A 19,312-nucleotide genomic window follows, 5' to 3' on the forward strand; every position below is an offset into this window, starting at 1 on the left:
TGGACTTCTGACTTACAGAATTACAAAATAATAAATTTGTGTTGTTTTAAGATGCTAAATTTGTGGTAATTTTTAAGGTATCAATGGAAAATGCAAACTTTTTCTTGTGGTACTTTATCAAACACAACAAAAGAAGCTTATTGTTACTTTTTATATTAGTTAACTCAACAAGTTCATTAAGCACATCTCTACCTTCCAAGTTGCTGCAGGCAACAGTTAATTGGTCCACCTCTGTTCTCCAGTCTCCTACTGCAATTTCCTCCCTGCTCTTCTACCCTCACTAACAGTCTCACTCCACCCCTTCCAGGTTTGGCCTGCACCTGGGCCTAAAGATAATACCGTATATTTGGAGTTTTGTTAGAGCAATACCAATTTGCTACATTTATCTGTTACTTTGTATTTTTAATACTCATTTCTGCTGGTTTTATCTGTTACTTTGCTCCGCCAGTATCATATGGTGTTTCCTATTGCTTTTTAAGAATCCACCACCCTAAAGCTTAGGCGATTCTCAATGGATCATATTTTTTTCAATTGTAAAGGATTAACCAGGTAGTCTTCTGTCACGTCTCCTCTGCCCCTGGTTTGACAGAGGCATTCAGCTGTTGGATCAGCTGGGGACTGAGCTCAGCTGAGAAATCTGATTGGCTGAACCTCTCTTTCCAAATGTAGTTACCTCAGAAATCTGATTGGCTGAACCTCTCTCTCCAAATGTAGCCATGTATATGTTGCTTCATTGCCAGGTTGTCTCAAGATAGGATCCCTGGAGGGCAAAGGAAAATGCTGCAAGGCCTTAACAAGCCTGAGGCAGGGTGCATCTGCTGCATTCTGTTGGTAAGAGGAAGTCACAGGCCAGGCCATATTCAAGGTGGAGGGATAAATTCAGTCATTTGACAGAAGGGGTGGCAATGTCACCCTCAAAGAGCATGGTGAGATGTGATTCATTGTGGGCCTTATATAGTTATCTATCACAGCTATAAACAATATTTCATGTAAGAAAAGCACAGGGAATGATGGAGAGTTTTTCACAAGACTTAATGCTTTTGTTTATTTGTGACACGGAGTGTCAAAGTGACACAAAGTGTCACTTTGTTGCCCTTGGTAGAGTGCTGTAACATCATAGCTCACAGCAACCTCAAATTCTTGGGCTCAGGTGATTCTCTTGCCTCAGCTTCCCAAGTAGCTGGGACTATAGGAACCTGCCGCAACACACTGCTATTTTTAGAGATGAGGTCTCTCTCTTGCTCAGGCTGGTTTCAAACGCATGAGCTCAGGCGATCCACCTACCTTGGCCTCTGAGAGTGCTGGGATTATGGGCGTGACCCACAGTGCCCAGACTAAGACTTAATGCTTTTAGAAGGGCTAATATAGGTAGCACCTGTGGCTCAAAGGCATAGGGTGCTGGCCACGTATACCAGAGGTGGTGGGTTCAAACCCAGCCCCGGCCAAAAAAAAAAAAAAAATAGAAGGGCCAACATATGACATTCTAAAGCCCATCTGAGAGGTATATTGTATCAAAAATGACTTCTCTCTAATCCTGACTTCTCTATTTTTCCCATCTGTGATAGAAGGAGCCTAGGCTTATATTTGAATCCACTACCTCTGAGTGGTGATCTTAGTTAAGCTAGTTTAACCTCTGTACCTCATTTGTCTTAATCTATTTATAGACTAAGAGAAACAGAGATGGTAATATACCTCCTTTATGGGGTATTTATAATAATTAAATGAGGAAAATGTATGGAACATACTACTAGTGCTTAGCACATACATTTGCCATAAATAAAAGTTTTGTTTTACTATTCTCCCTTTTTATATCTATTTGAAGGAAAACTAGGGGGAGGTATTATTAAACTAAACTAGAAGAACATGAGACAAAATATGCTTGAATTTTTAACTCATTAACCCATTTACACTTACCTTTCTGTTAAATGGTAGGATCTCAGTGTATAGAGCTTAATGCAAAAACTCTAGGATATCTCGGCAGACCTAAGAGGGTTGTATGTAAGCATGGAGGTTCCTGTGTCTTTTGGAAATGCCTATTAAGTGGCTCTGAGGGATACCGTCAAGTGTAAGGAGGCAGGGATTTTGATATCACATGAAGGGGGATGTATGAAAGCCCCTTTATTATATTCGTATCCTGGAAAGGCAGGAAGCTGGTTCTTAGGTTAGGGAAACATGAAGAGCAGGTACTCAAACCCAGGATAAATAGCTTTACCTTTAGCTGCAAGGGATTTTATTTACATTTCCAGCAGATGGAGTAATAATCCCAAGAGAATAAGGCCCCCTTCAGAAGTTGAAAAAGGCTCAGCATTTTGCAGAAAAAATAAAGAAGGGTTGAAGCTAAAGTGAGTCACAGAAGAGTCCAGGGACTAGAGAAAAGGACTAGAGCCATCCAACAGCCCAACTCAGCACCAGCGTGGCCTTGGGAGGTGGTGCAGGGAGATCAGGTACCAGGCGGAGTTGAACTAGTCGTGACCAGAAGGAATCCCATTCCCTGTGCGAGCCCCAGACACTTAGGGGAAAGGCAAGCCCACCTGGTTCTCTCCCAGCTGAGCAGGTCTTCAGAGAGGGGTATCATGGCAGTTCTGCTACCATTGGCATTATAGGAAATCTATGCAGAGATCAAGGCTTTTGTATTGGTGGTCTTGCCAATCCTTCAAAACCTTGCTCAAGTGCTGGAGTTGGAATTAATTTTTTCTCTGTTAAGTTCACATGATACTTTTCACCATGATCATGCAACTTAGATATAGTTTTTGTTGTATTTAACATATGTACATGGACAAAAACTACTTGTTTCCTTTATAACATCTAGGGTAGCACTACATACATAGCCAGTGCTCAGCAAAGTGTTGTGTTTTGTTTTTTCAATTAATGAGTCATAGATTCCCTTGTATTATCTCAGTTTCATCAGCAAAATGGGGTTAACTACCCTACATCTCACGGGATGCTAAAAGGAATAAAATAAGATAAAAGCTCTATAGGCATCCCCCAAAAGAAGAGATGAATACAAAAGAGGTAAAAGCAAAATCTTACTCTATAGAAGACAAGTAACTGGATGTGGTGTGAAACTTTGTGTGTTACCCCAAACATACCTAAGGTCCAAAGATGAGGACAAAGAAGAAATAAATATGCTACATGCAAAATCAACAGAACTGGCTCCTAATTCTATAATTACTCCAAATCATATAATCAAGAGACTGGGAACGAAGAAAACTGGAACTATTAGAGTCACGATTTATTAGCTTAGGAGGTGCTGCTGTGGCTTTCCTTTCTCCTTCTCCAAAAGGTCAAGGGAGATGGGCTCTAAGGGAGTCATGCGCAAAGTCTGGGGGCATCTGGAAAAAAAGGGAAAACTATCACCTCATTTTTCAGTTGAAAATCAAGTTAGAACACAGTAGTTGATCTTCTCAAAGTCTATGTGAACAGAAAAAAAGAAGTAGAGATTGATGTCAGGGCAAAAAGAGGCCCATGGTATAGCTCAGCTGTCACTTCTGCTGTGATGAGAACAGGTGAGTTTCTGGTAGCCCAAGTGAGCACCACAAATTATTGCTGTGCTGTGCCATCATGCTGGCACTAACACAGAAAGCTAATGGCTGCGAGACCAAAAGCCAGCAACAAGAGCCCATAGAGTATACTGGGAACACAGGAGCCTCAGAGGGTTGGACAAGGTGAAACAGGACATGGTGTCTTGAGGAAGCTCTTTAAAGAATTCACATTTGTGTTTCTTCTAGAATTCTAGTACTTGAGTCCCTGCTATCTAGGGGACATCGTCAATGAACAGTCAGTTGTGTCCCAGGAATTAAAGTGTCAGAGGCCCAGTGAGACTCTCTGACTCCTTCTTGTGTCCACCTATGAGAGAAGATAGAATCTGGAGGCCAAGAAGGAAACTGTGCTCTTCTTCCCAAAATAGGAAATGAGAAAGAAGTAAAAAGAAGACCACATCCTCCATCCCCCTTTCAGGTCTCTCAAGCTATGATGCTAGCAGGTGACCAAAAAGAGGGAATCTGGCTCGGCACCTGTAGCACAATGGTTATAGCGCCAGCCACATACAACCAGGGTGGTGGGTTTGAACCCTGCCCGGGCCTACAAAACAACAATGACAATTGCAACAAAAAATAGCCAGGCATTTGTGGCAGGTGCCTGTAGTTCCAGCTACTTGGGAGGCTGAGGCAAGAGAATCACTTAAGCCCAAGAGTTTGAGGTTGCTGTGAGCTGTGACACCATGGTACTCTACCAAGGGTGACTAGTGAGACTGTCTCGGGGAAAAAAAAAAAAAAAAAGAGGGAATCTTCAATTTGCATAGTAAATTTGGTTTTTAGATGAAATGAACTTTTATTCACTGAAATTGACCGAGAAATTATGGTCAATTTCAATGAATAAAATTAAAATTTATTCAAGATATGGTAAATCAATAAGTTTCTGCTCCTGGAGACAAGTGGCAATTTAAAATGGTCCCATTTGGGCAGTATTTGGAGAAAACTACAAACATTTCTGTTTGTACCTCAGCAAGTTCAGTTTGTTTACTAACCTGTAGGTATAGACAAATAAATATAAAAATATATATCTACTATGCTATCTTACATTTAATTATTTTTGACTCACATAATTATTTGATACTGAATGCTGGGGCTACAAGATGAGACAATATTGAGAAAAACCATACCTTCCTATGACAGAGGTAAACAAAATTGTAAGAAGAGGTAGGGAACATTGCCAATATGTATTGAAAATGTGACTACTTGTTATACCAGTCACCAATGTAACAAATTATTTTGGTCAAAAAATTTTTGCTTATATATGGGGAAATACCATCTTAACATGGTAACATCATGACATCTTAGTTTGTAATGATGTTTCAAGACCCTAAACTGCTACATTTGGATGTAATTAAACATTATAACTGCTGTCTTAAAGGGTCTCCAATAGGTACATTTCACTGTCTCAAACAAGTTTCTCTGAGTACTATGTGTGTCTTAGAGGTACAAGAGTTTGTAAAAAAGTAACCTTATTCTTTATTAATCATTTAAGCTTTTGAACAGTGCATTTTCTACCAATAAAATTTAGTTTTTTGTTTTTTGTGTTTTTTTTTTTTTTCCTGAGACAGAGTCTTACTTTGTCCCCTAGGTAGAATGCCATGGCATCGCAGCTCATAGCAACCTCAAACTCTTGGGCTCAAGAGATTCTCTTGCCTCAGCCTCCCAAGTAAATGGAAATACAGGTGCCCTCCACACAGCCCGGCTATTTTTAGAGATGGGGATCTTGCTCTTGCTCAGGCTGGTCTTGAACTCCTGAGCTCAAGCAATCCACTGGCCTTGGCATCCTGGAGTGCTGGGATTACAGGCGTGAGCTAATTTAGTTTTGATGTATGATTCTTACCACTTAGTCTCTCAGCCAGTGTTTTCTAATTAATAGTCTCAACTGGAATAATATTCTCATAGGCTATTAATTGTCCTCAGTGTATTCTCAGGATCTTTAGAAATATCTTGGGGGAAAAGCCCAGAAAATTTTAGTATTAGTTGTGATAGAAAATCAGTTTAGCTGTCAATAGAAATAGAAAAGAAGCCATAGTTTGTCAAGTAATTTAAAGAAGTTTATTCTGAGACAAATTTGGGGACCATGACCTGGAGCCATATTCCCGAAGCCTTGAGCAAGTGGACTCCTTGTGGTAGGGTTACAGTTTGGTTTGATATATTTCAGGGAGACAGGACTTATAGGTAAAGTCATAAATCAATGCATGGAAGGCATACATTGGTTTGGCCAGAAAAGGTGGGATTATCCCAAGGGGCGGGGGCACTTATAGTTTACAGGTGGATTTAAACATTCTTCAGTTGACAATTGGCTAAAAGAGTTAGACCTTGACTAATAGACAAGGAGTCAGTGAAAAGGAATGTTTGAGTTAGGAGTCTATTAATCAGAGACAAATTACAGGACTAATGCCCAGACTCAAGCAGTTTTGTTTTGTATATGGAGGACCTGCAGGTATGTTTTGCATAGCCTGAGCCCTGTTAATGAATCACAAAGGACATCTCTAAGAAGGGAGAGGGGTGTGATGAGGGATGTCTGATCTCCTTTCTCTTGGCTAGCAACTCAGTTTTAGGGGATACCCTTGGCCAAGAGGGTCTACTCAGTCTCTGGGGGAAAGGGAGAGCCTTAAAATTTTAATTTAGGTCACAAGTTACTCATTTTCTTTTTTTTTTTTTTATAAAAAGAGTATTTACCCACGACTGAATTGTGCCATTCCCCCACATTTACAGGTTAAAGCCTAAACCCCAATTAACTTAGTTTGGAGATTAAGGTTAACAGGCATAGAGGGTCCTAATCAATAGAATGCATACCCTTACAGTGGTTCTCACCCTCCTAACTCCATGGCCCTTTAACACAGCTCCTGTGGGTTGCGCTGCCTTAGGAGAAGAGAAACCAAAAAGCTTGTTTACTCTGCACAAGGTTGCAGCAGGAAAAGCCATGTTAGAACATAATGAGAAGGCAACTGCCTAAAGGGAAGGGAGCCCTAACCAAAAACCTGACCTTCTGGATCTTGATCTTTTGTTGGAGCTTCTAGAACTGTAAAAAAACAAATTTCTGTTCTTTAAACTATGCAGTTGGTGGTATTGTTATGGCAGCCCAAGCTGGCTAATGCAATGTGCAAAGAATAAGACTACTTTTTAAAAATCCCCTTAGCCCTGGAGACATACATACACATGCATACACACACACTTCGCGGAGAAACTTATTAGAGACCAGAGAAACCTATTAGAGACCATGATGTATGTAAAAACATAATTTAGGATAAGAAACTTGTTTCCTATAGTTTAAGAAACAAATTGGGTTAGAATAGTAACTGCTACTTCTTTGGAAATTGGTATTTCCAACACTTCCTCCTGTTGTTAGGTAGGGAGGAGGAAAAACAGGTGGCAAGGAAGTAGAGGAAGTGACTAAGGGTGGAGAGTGAGAACCAATCAGAGTGCAGCTACAGTATCAGACTGGTGGCTAAATTAGACTTTCCCTGGTTGGAGCATGTGCAATAAGGAACTCCTAATGACTGTAACTGACCTAGACTCACTATCGTGTAATAAACATTATGCTTTTGACCCCCAGTGAATTTTTCATGAAGGATTCTGGGAGGACACATGCCCTGAAAGGAAACTATTATCTAACCACAATCGGTCACTCACCCAAAGCCCAAACCAGCAATCAATCCCACATGGGAGAGAAGCAGGACAAACTAGTAAGCATACAAAAAACTGTGTGTACTAGAATGTCAGGGTCTTCTCCACTTCAAGGATGATCTATTTCTCCCTCTGAAACTCTGAGAGGCACTTTTATTTTGCAATAAATGCTGCATGTGTGAAATTGCTTTGTGTTTGTGGTCACTCCCTCATGGGCTCCACTCACTACCAGCACTCATTAATGACACTGAGAACCAAGGATCACGGAACATCGAGATGGACCTAGGGCTGTGAGATATGGAATCACATTCTGGTTTTATTTTCTGTTTCTGATTTCATTTTGTTTGACTCTCTGACCCATAAGCGCATCACCCTAGTGTATTTAACTGGTCCTCTATGTTTCAATGTTTGAGAATTTTTGCAGGATTTTACTAGTCATTCATTCAGTGAATGTTTATTAACTACTTTCTATGTGCTGGGCACTGTCCTAAAGAGATAGAATATCCCTGACCTTATTATAAAAGAAGATGGACGACACTCAGTTTAGCATGGATATATAATATATCAGATGAAGATGAATGTTATCGAGGGAAGTAGGAGAACGGGTGGAGGAAGTACATTGCTTTCTTACTTGGAGGGAGGAATTTCAGCTGCACTGACTGGAGTGGAAATGTGGATAGGGAATGACAAAGCCTTGAAGAGGAAGAATGCTTGGTATATGCAGGAACAGCAAGGAAGTATGTATAGCCTGAGTCAGGGAGATGGGAATGAGGCAGGGGAGAAAAGCAGAAGTGAATTTTGCCCCAGTAACTTTACACAGATTGGGTAATGGGTTGGGGCACTGTCCCGGCAGTCTGTGATAATCTGTTAAGCACAAAGCTACTGATTACAACCCCCACTACAACAGATGTTCCTATTATCTATACGCCCTTCAAAAGATGTATGTTGTAACTGTGTGGTGATCTTGTAACTTCCTTGACCTCCTCTTGTCTTTGAGGACAGGCAGCCATGCACTGAGGGCATGTTCAGGCTTAATCTTCTCTGCTTGGCAAGTTTTCATGTGCACACGAGCCCAAATATAAAGAAAGGCCAGAAATTAATTTGGGGACTTGGTTGTTAAGATGCTTATCTTCTGAGCCTCCCCCGTCTCTTCCAGCTAGTGCCTGAGAATCTTTTTGTCTATGTGTGCTTCTGCTACAGGAAGGCTGAGTGGGGTGTAAGAGATGAGAACAGAGATACTTGGCATGCACCTGGGTGGGACAGATCACATGGGACTAGTTTGGCTTTTCCTCTAAGATGGGAAAACTATGGAGCTCTTGGAAGCTTTTGAGAACTGCAGTGAGATGACATGGGTTTTAAAAAGATGACAATGGCTGGGTGGCACCTGTGGCTCAGTCGGTAGGGCGCCGGCCCCATATACTGAGGGTGGCGGGTTCAAATTCGGCCCCGGCTGAACTGCAACCAAAAAATAGCCAGGCGTTGTGGTGGGCGCCTGTAGTCCCAACTACTCCGGAGGCTGAGGCAAGAGAATCGCTTAAGCCCAGGAGTTGGAGGTTGCTGTGAGCCGTATGATGCCATGGCACACTACCAAGGGCCATAAAGTGACACTCTGTCTCTACAAAAAAAAAAAAGATGACAATGGCTACTGTGGTAATATTAGGTTAAGGTAAGAAAAGAATAGAGGTGGAAATAAGGATCAGACTCTGGATATATTGTGAGGGTAGGTCTAATATGATTTGTGGATGGAGTTGGTAGGCCCATGAGAGTGGCCAACCTTATGGCTTCTGTGCACCATCTTGGAAGAAGAAGAGTTGTCTTGGGCCACATGTGAAATACACAAATGCTAACAAAAGATGATAAGCCCAAAAGAAAAAGAAAAGAAACAGCCCATTCATAATTTTGTGATATCTGAAAGATAAGCAAAAGCCTCGGCTGCAGGTTGGACACCCCTGATAGAGTATGAAAGACAGAAATTAAGGATCCTTCAATCAGTCTTTGAACACCTTAATTTTTTTTAATCAAAAGACAGAATTAAAGGTCATACAAATCTTTGGGATATATATTTTCAAATTGTTCTCTGAAACTGAGCAACAGGTTCTGGGGATTAGTATGTGAAAATTTTCACATATATGAAAGTTCTAGGTATGTGAAATCCTAGCACAGAAGGATTTCTTCACTCCATAACACAAGGGTAAGCCCTCTCTCTGGTCTTTTTCCTGACTCTTAAATTTTGTCTAGTCATGGACCACTCAGTACATGAACCTCTTCAGACAAAAATCTCAACTCTTGACTTCTTAATTTTTTATTAATTAATATGAATTGGTTAATGTAATGCTAAAAATCCTAGAAGAAAGTAAAATACAGAAAAACAAAAGCAAGACTCTTTATTTTACAAAAAATAACCCCTTGATGGTTGGGCTGAGACAAGAAAGATCTTTACTTACATGTGACTTATAACAAAAGTTTCTTAAAATTAAAAACATCTCCTAAAGAGAATAAAATACATTTTCTTTCAGGGAACATTGATTAAAATAAAATATATAAGCTCGAAGAAAATATTTCTATCATTCTTTCTCCTATTTTTTATTTAACCAGAGGATTGGAAACATAAATCAATGCAAAAGGCTGCACAGGATCAGTCACTAAGATAATATAAAATTTAAAAGTAACACATCAGAGAGTTGCGAGTTTGACCACTACGGTGTTTCCTTCTACCAGCTATTCTTAACATCTGAACTTTTCTTCAATCATAAACATCACTTATTGATTGCTTACTTTGTATCAAGCACTATCCTATATGGTGTTACAAAAATGAGTAAAGCATGAGTCTAATCTTGATGACTTTACAGTTCAGTGTGACAAACAACAAATACTTATAAAAATTAAAACATTTCTACACTAATGGATATTATGAAGAAAACATCCTAATGAAAACACAGTTAAGGGAGCATCTAATTCTTGTATAATCATACCTTAGGAAAAGCAATGAGTAAGCAATGGAATTAAAGAATAACTGGGGGAAAATGATTTGTGGGCACAGATTCCACTGTAATTATTGTTACTGGTAGCAAATATTTTGAGTACTAATCTTACCTCTTTTAGGAAGAAGAAAAGATTACTGTTTTGAGTGACAAGTATCTTCTCTTCCTGTTTTTTTTTTTTTTACTTACACTGATCTAGATGACTTTAAGGATTTATCAGGCTGAATTTAACTTACACATTAATTTGAATAAATAAATAATAAACAAACACATGTGTATTACCTATCTGAAAAAGGAGCTTTGGATGCAGGTAGTTGCCTGATAGCCTTTTGCAAATTTACTGAGAATTTCTACATTAAATGTACATTTTAATGCATCTTTACTCAAAAGCTCTTAGAAATGGTCCTACTTTTAAGCAAAATCCAGTGTGAAGAAGTTTACTCTTGTAGAGGTAAGGACTCATAATAATGGAAAGTTATATCCACTCTATGAACATATGGACTCACCAGTGCAAGCCTGGCAGCAGCCTTTTAGTTCCATAGATCTATTAAGTAAACAAGTGAAAACAAACTTGTTTATAAAGCTCAGCTGAGGAGACTAAAAATAAATGACAGACGGACAGAAAGATAGTGTTAAGAAAATTTCATAATGGGTGGCGCCTGTGGCTCAAGGAGTAGGGCGCCAGTCCCATATGCCGGAGGTGGTGGGTTCAAACCCAGCCCTGGCCAAAAAAAAAAAAGAAAATTTCATATTTATTTTAGGACCTAAAAAACAACAAGGCAAAAATGGAAAAGGTGAAATTTCCTGTTTTAAAGAACTAAGCTCAACTAAACCCATCAATCTTGGGAGACATATTTATGTTATTTTAATAACACTTCCCATTTTATTATTACAAAAGAATGTGTTGCGTCCTTTAACATATGGAAAATGGGTAAAGGACAGAGAAGACAGCAGAAAACCTTGGTCTCATTACTCAATGATACTTGCTCTGAACACTTTTGTATTTGTTTCATTTATCTATGCAAATGTATTTTGCATCAAAGCAAAATTAAGATCCTTCTGTAAAATTTATTTTGTGACCTGTTCTTGTTTTGTTTTGTTTTTGAGACCAAATCTCACTTTATTGCCCTTGGTAGAGTGGTGTGGCGTCACAGCTCACAGCAACTTCAAACTCTTAAGCTCACGCAATTTACTTGCCTCAGCCTCCTGAGTAGCTGGGACACCAGGCACCCACCACAATGCCCACAATTTTCAGAGATGGGGGTCTCACTTTGCGTCAGGCTGATCTTAAACCTGTGAGCTCAGGCAATCCCCCTGCCTTGGCGTCCCAGAGTGCTAAGATTACAGGCATGAGCCACTGTGCCTGGTCCTTGTAACCTGTTTTTATACTTAAAAATTTGCTGTATTTCTCATGCCACTAAATATATTTGAATATCTAATTTTAAATAACTATACTTTATATCTTTTCATAGATACTCTTAATGTTGGACACTAGTATTATTTTACATTTTTGGCTATTAAAATGTTTTAATAAGTATGCTTTAATAATTATAAAAAATTTAGTTTTTCAGTATAAAATTTCTATTACTAATTGTGGTATAGTTGGGTCAAAATATGTTAAGTCTCTTAAAAGGCTCTGAAAAGAGGTAGTTTGCTTACTGTAGCCTTTCCCAAAGCAAATGTAATGCATTTTATTTACACAAATTGGATAATTCTGTATACATTTATTTGTATCTTGTTTTCACCTAATTATCTATTTTGGATTATCAAACATTTATTTCCATATCAACATATAAAAATATCAGTTTCATTCTTTTCAGATTTGCAGTTATTCCATTTTATAAAGATACCAACTGTGCCCTAAGCCTTGTCTTGTGCTGTCTCACTCAGGGAGAGGATAGGAGCTAGAATGAAAGCTGGACTCAGAGAGGAGCTGCCCCTCCACAGAGAAACAGGAGCATGAGAAAAGAAAAACGTAAGGGACATGGGGGAGGGAGGATGGGAGAAGAAGATAAGAAAGAAGAGAAAGGAAAAAGAAAGTGAGAGAGAAGTATACAATAAGGTCATCTTTTTTTTTTTTTTTACAATGAAAATATATAGAAAATTTTATTCATATTTGATGGGAAACCAAATTTTTTCACTGAACAGATACTTCTAAAAGTATCCCAGGCTCAGGCTCTTTAATCAGAAACAGGGGAGTAGTGCCCAATACCTCAAATTCAAATATTCTAAAATACTAAGGCCCATGTCTGAGGACTAAGAAGTCAATAAACAGAAGGTTCAGATGAACTTTAATACAATTTATAAATAGCATGTCAGTGAGTCAAGTAAATATAATTGGACATGCTGATATAAAAAGCCATCAATGCCAAAATGGCTAGAAGTTTCTCTTTCTCTCAATGTTCGGCCCTGAGGGCGAGGTCAAACCAAAAAACAGAGAATAAAGAAATACACACACCAATATCTGCCTATTTCAGTAACAGGGGAAAATAATCTTCAAGTAAGTATCTGGAGAGGGTTCTTCTTTCATTTCTTTAATTTTTTTTTTATTAACGCATGTTTCTCTTTTAAGATTTTATTTTTTTCATATAAGAACTTGGCATTGAAATTGAAACGAGTTTGAAAACTGTACTCCACAATGCTGAAGCACGTTTGATTTTTCTTTGAAAAGGGGGCTAACCTTTCACAAAGGTCTAAGTCTGTGTAAATAAATTATATGACATGTACCTGTTTTTTAAACACCGTATATGCTGGTTCTCAGAAGTGGAAGCCACAATGAGAAGCATCCCAAGTTATCCCATCCATTGGCCTTTCCTTTTTCCATTTCCTGTTTATGACAAGGTAATGTTCCTGCCAGGAAGCCACAAATTTAACCCCTTTTACCAAAACCAAAACCAATTTCTTTGCAGGAAAATCCCTAAAAGAATTGGCAGGATATACGTGCTGGGATGTGTATATGTTGATATGTTCTTTCTTACAGTATGCTTTTTAAAGTTTTCGCTTTTTTTTTTTTTTAAAGGTATCAGGTATTGTTATCATCAGAAAAATACCCACCTTAAACTAGGTTACATTTCCATGTATTTTCAGGATGTATTTTTTTTTCTCTTTGACAATATCACAATGCTTTGTTTGAAAGGCTTTTTGACATAAAAATATATGTGTAAACAATATGCTAAATGCTCCTATTAGCCCTCTAGGTATGGAGGCATTATCTCTAACCATAGATATTCTAGGCTTTCCTATTTAGAAGTCAACTTCCCCATCAGAAAATGGTTCTAAAAAAACCAAAACATTTTAGAATTGAAGAGTTACAGAGAACAATGTAGGAGTTTGAATTTCCTTTCCTTTATTAAAAAAAAAAAAAAATTACCCCAATTTCTTGGGCATCTCAATTTTTTTTTTTTTCCAAACAAATGCCTCAAGGGCGTGTAGGATGGGGACAGAAATGGAGAGGGAGAGGGGTGGAGAGGAGAAGAGGGAGAGCAGAGAGAGGGAAGGAGAGGGCAGAGGGAGGGAAGGAGAAAAAATGGAAGAGATTGGACAAAGCCTACCTACTAGCCCAAGAATGCCACTTTCTACAATCTGCTTCATGGGCATATTTTTTGTCAAAGTGGTGCAAACTTTATGGATGAGTAATTTATTTGGAAAAAAGGTATGTTCAAGATGCTCAATGGGGAAAAACTGTGTTCACGGAAGAGCAAAACGTGAGATGGTGGAGAGGAAGGAAACGTTTATTTAAATCAGCCAGGCCGCTCTGTTTCCCTTATAGCAAAAGCCTAAGAGCCCTTCGAATTCTGTGAACACTATTCTCTTTAAAAGAGAACCCCCACCTAAATTAAAATTCAAAAGAAAGAAAACACACAGAACCCCCCACAAAACTTTACAAAACAAAGAGCCTCTCCTGAGCCATCTCAAAACTGAAACTGTTTTCTCTCTTCTGCTCAAGAAGTTCAGGCAATGAGCTAACAAAACATTTACTTTTCAATTTAATGACCTCCATATTCTCTACTTATTTCTATTAGGTAGAGCTGAAGTAAATGTTCTGGCTTTAGCCCATCCATGGAGAACTGGTGCCAACATCATTATTTTCTAAGTTGCCTGCTAGTAGTAAGTGAGCAAGGAATATAACGGACAGCTTTGCAGCCAAGTGCAGATGATTACCTCGCTCTGGCAAGTGACTTCATTAAAAGTTCAGAGGACTGGATGGAAGGATGGATAGGGAAGGACTCTTTCAGGACACTGAAGTCTCTGGGTTAGTAAGGAACTCCTCTCCCTCTTCCCCCTCCTGGTGGGGCTTTTGTAGGCCCTTGATAGAGTTTTCCATAAGCAGAAGACTGACCTGGGGCCCCCCAATGAAGGCCTGCTCCTGAGCTGCTGGCCCCAGTGGTTCCTGGCCCCAGCTCCCCATAGTTTTGCAATTTGGTCTCTGCATGTACCACAGAGTTGCTGCTTCCCTCAGCTTTCAGGAATGGTTGCCCAACCACCTAGTGTAATGCTAGGGGGACCCTGGCAAAATGGAGGTCCTGGTTCCCTGGAAACTGCACTGACCCTGTGCCCTGGTAACTGCTGGACTCCCCAAGGTGGCTCACAGAGCCTGAGAAGGTCCTGTTCTTCACTAGGGTCTGGACCAAGGATTCTGTCAAGGCTGGACCAGAACTGCATTCATCAGTGTCAGTGGCACTGAACCCTGTTTCAGGCCCATCAGTGTTTCCGTAAGTCCTGTTTGGATGGGGTCGGGTGGAGTACACCATTGGCCTCAAGGCCTGGTGCTCATGTGGCAGGTGGCCAGGAGGCTCTACTTCAGGCTGGGATAAAAGTTGCAGCAAGGTGGCTGTCACGGCTAGGTTCAACTCCTGGGGGCCGCTGGAAAGGTCGCCTTCAACCAGAGGGGTGGAGGTGGCGGCGGTGGAGGTCCGGGGTGAGACTAGACAATGAGAAAGAGGGCTTCCCAATCACAGCCATTCGTGAGATCAAAATTCTTCATTAGTTAATCCATCAAAGCGTTGTTAACATGAAGGAAATTGTCACAGATAAACAAGATGCACTGGATTTCAAGAAAAACAAAGGTGCTTTTTACCTTGTGTTTGAGTATATGGACCATGACTTAATGGGACTGCTCGAATCTGGTTTGGTGCACTTTTCTGAGGACCATATCAAGTTGTTCATGAAACAGCTAATGGAAGGATTGGATTATTGTCACAAAAAGAATTTCCTGCATCGGGATATTAAGTGTTCTAACATTTTGCTGAACAACAGTGGGCAAATCAAACTAGCAGATTTTGGACTTGCTCGGCTCTATAACTCTGAAGAGAGTCATCCTTATACAAACAAAGTCTTTACTCTATGGTACCGACCTTCGGAACTACTGCTGGGGGAAGAGCGTTATACACCAGCCATAGACGTTTGGAGTTGCGGATGCATCCTTGGGGAACTGTTCACGAAGAAGCCTATTTTTCAAGCTAATCTGGAACTGGCTCAGCTAGAACTGATCAGCCAACTTTGGTAGCCCTTGTCCAGCTGTGTGGCCTGATGTTATAAAGCTGCCCTACTTCAACACCATGAAGCTGAAGAAGCAATATAGAAGGTGTCTACGAGAAGAATTTTCTTTCATTCCTTCAGCAGCACTTGATTTACTGGACCACATGCTGACCCTGGATCCTAGTAATGTTGCACAGCTGAACAGACCCTACAGAGTGACTTCCTTAAAGATGTCAACCTCAGCAAAATGGCTCCCCCAGATCTCCCTCACTGGCAAAATTGCCATGAATTATGGAGTAAGAAACGAAGACATCAGCGACAAAGTGGTGTTGTGGTGGAAGAGCCACCTCCATCCAAAGCCTCTCAGAAAGAAACTACCTCAGGGATAAGTGCTGAGCCTGTGAAGAACAGCAGCCCAGCACCACCTCAACCTGCTCCCAGCAAGGTGAAGCCTGGGGCTGCGGACGCAATAGGCCTTGGTGACATTACACAACAGCTGAATCAAAGTGAATTGGCAGTGTTATTGAACCTGCTACAGAGCCAAACTGACTTAAGCATCCCTCAAATGGCACAGCTGCTTAATATCCACTCCAACCCAGAGATGCAGCAGCAGCTGCAAGCCCTGAACCAATCCATTAGTGCCCTGATGGAAGCTGCTTCCCAGCAGCAGGACTCAGAGCCCGTAGCCCCCGAGGAGACTTTAAAAGAAGCACCCCCTACCCCAGTGGCCCTGCCTTCAGCAGAACAGACAACCCCTGAAGCTTCTAGCCCACCAGCTGATGTGCAGAATATGTTGGCAGTTCTCTTGAGTCAGCTGATGAAAACACAAGAGCCAGCAGGCAGCCTGGAGGAAAACAATAGTGATAAGAACAGTGGGCCACAGGGGCCCGGAAGAACTCCCACAATGCCACAGGAGGAGGCAGCAGAGAAGAGGCCCCCTGAGCCCCCTGGACCTCCAAGGTCATCTTTTTTTTATTTTTTTTATTTTGGTGTTTCAGTTTGGCAGGGGCCAGGTTCAAACCTGCCACCCTTGGTATATGGGGCTGGCACCCTACTCACTGAGCCACAGGAGCCACCCACAATAAGGTCATCTTATCAGGGAAATGTGACTAGAAGACAGAGGAAGGGAAAGCCAGAAGTCATATTTTAAAATGTTTATAATATATACACACAATTTATAGTTTAAAACATGATTTGCATGTAGTTTCTCACTTCACAGAAATCTGTGCAAAATAAGTAGGATGACAGATAATATTTGACTTAGGCATCTAATGTTTGATTTCTTATCTAATGAAACATCTCCATTCTTTCTATTGCACCACTCAGACTGGCTTGGTTTTGATGCATCCTAGGAAATACTAATTATTTTGAGAGGGAAAGGTGGGGTACCCAAACTAAGCAAGAGAGTTGATATAAGCCTAGGGTGGGCTACTGCAGTGTTGGTTAGGACCGTCCAAAAGGTAAGGGGAAAACTAGCTTGTTCCAGGTCCAATCAGTGTCCAAGGGCATCTAACCCAGCTATGAATGTGCTGTCTGTGGTAAAAGGGCTAGTGTGGCTCTACAGGTTGTTGGGTATCAGTGAAGTAGGCTTAAATTCAAAGAGGGGCTGCAGTGTCAGCAACAAATATCAGAAGGTTCAAGAGCTGGAGTGGCTGGGGTGGACACCTACCCAGAATGTATGGGAGAAGTCTGAAGCGTGGAGAACACAGGTTTATAAGGTCAGTGTTGAGAAGCAAAGCCAGGTGATATCCTCACCATGGCCCTGGTGGACAGGATCTTTTTCATCGATTTATTGCCCAGGTTAGAAATGGTAGTGATGCTAAGCTGAGCCAATTAGGGAAGCTAGGGATTATTAAACTTCATTTCTATTTCAAGAGACAAAGTTTCTGACAATAAATTAGATTACCTTTGATAACAGTAGCTAAACATCTGTTAAATGATAGGTTAGTACTTCTGTGAATCATCTCAGTTTATCCTGAAAGCAACCCTTTAAGCAGGTACCTCTAGACATTATACTGAGGTGGACACTGAAAGTCACCCATCATATTACTGGGCTTAAATGTTAGAACTGGAACCCTGACCCAAGATATCTGGTCCCAAATACTTGTTTTTAACTGCAACTACTTCTTTTACATAGAGATTGGTTATGTTTATGTGGAGAAGTATGAAGCCATATACAGATGGCAGTGGCTGTGTTTTTGAGACAGAGTCTCACTTTCTTACCCCTGGTAGAGTGCCATAGAGTCAGAGCTCACAACAACCTCAATATCCTGGGTTCAAGTGATCCTCTTGCCTCAGCTTCCCAAGTAGCTGGGATTATAGATGCCCACCAAGACACCTGGTTAGTTTTTCTATTTTTACTAGTTAGTCTTGCTGTTGTTCAAGTGGGTCTCAAGCTCCTAAACTCAGACAATCCACCTTCCTGGACCTCACAAAGGGGTAGGATTACAGGTGTGAGCCATTGCACCCAGCCCTACAAGCCTTCAATCTCATTATTTTTAGTGATAAGTCTACCAAAATCTATCTTGTTCAATTCTATTAGGATGATTTGCTCTTGAATCTGAAAATAAGCCTGTTCATTTTGGCCATCCACCTCAACTCTACATTACCACTTCCATTCTCCCTGCTTTTAAGATTATTTGCATCTGGTCATTATCTTAGCTGCCTTCCCCTTTCTTAGTTCTCTTCTTCCAAAGGATTTTTACCTGTTATTTGCTTCGCTTCATGTATTCCACTCTCCCCATATGGAACATTAGCATAATACAAGTTTAAAAAGGAAGACAATAAATCTGTTCTAAGAATTTCATGCACTACAGTAACAATTATTAGAGTAAACTTTAAAATTTCACTTATTGCTGCCTTGTAACAGCTTTTTGACTTGGTGGCTTTAATGATGTTTCATATTTTCCTTTAAAGTCTCTGCTCAAATGATTTTTATAAACTTTTTAAATTTTATTTTAAATTTCAGAATGTTAGGGGGTATCTGTATGTTTCGTTTACGTTTGTATCTGTACAGATTGAGTAAAAGTTATACACATAAGTGTGCCTTTCATCCAGATAGTGTGTACTGCACACAATAGGTATGAATTTACCCATCACTTCCTTCCCACTCCCCCCAGCTTGATTTTCACTGACATTGACTTCCATATGTGCACTTTAGTGTTGATCTAGTCCAACAATACCAAATGTTCCAATTTGGCATTGAGTACAAGTGTTCTCCATTCTTGTGATGTTTCTTTTAGAATAGTTTCCAGTTCCCTCCAGCTTCTCCAAAAAGATATCAGATAGCCCATTTTTTATAGCTAAGTGGTACTCCATGGTATGCATATACTACATATAATTAATCCATTCACATTTGATACAGCGCCTGTAGTCCCAGCTACTTGGGAGGCTGAGGCAAGAGAATCATTTGAGCCTAGGAGTTGGAGGTTGCTGTGAGCTGTGATGTGATGGCAATCTACCCAAGGTAACAAAGTGACACTCTGTCTCAAAAAAAAAAAAAAATCTGATATAACTTTCTAGACAAAGCTATATTAAATTTTTTTTTTTCTCTTTTAGGAAGGCAGAATTTCTGTCAGATAGAAACCAGTCTTTGGAAAGTTACACTGATGAGTCTACTAATGATGGGTGAAGCTTTTTGGCTCTGGTATTAGGAAGTGGGAAAACAGAAGAAGAAATGGAAAACAAACA

The 19,312-nt window shown here is 40.2% G+C and overlaps 1 protein-coding gene and 1 pseudogene across 1 annotated transcript in view; one reads left to right on the forward strand and one right to left on the reverse strand.

Annotated features, from left to right (window-relative positions):
• The window catches only part of PIP4P2 (phosphatidylinositol-4,5-bisphosphate 4-phosphatase 2), an 86,635-nt gene that overhangs the window by 54,690 nt on the left and 12,633 nt on the right, over positions 1-19,312 (reverse strand). The gene's annotated exons all lie outside the window — the stretch shown is intronic.
• LOC128564000 (cyclin-dependent kinase 12-like) lies at positions 7,738-19,253 on the forward strand (annotated as a pseudogene).

This window comes from Nycticebus coucang, chromosome 13 (genome assembly GCF_027406575.1).
Source record: "Nycticebus coucang isolate mNycCou1 chromosome 13, mNycCou1.pri, whole genome shotgun sequence".
NCBI lineage: Eukaryota > Metazoa > Chordata > Mammalia > Primates > Lorisidae > Nycticebus > Nycticebus coucang.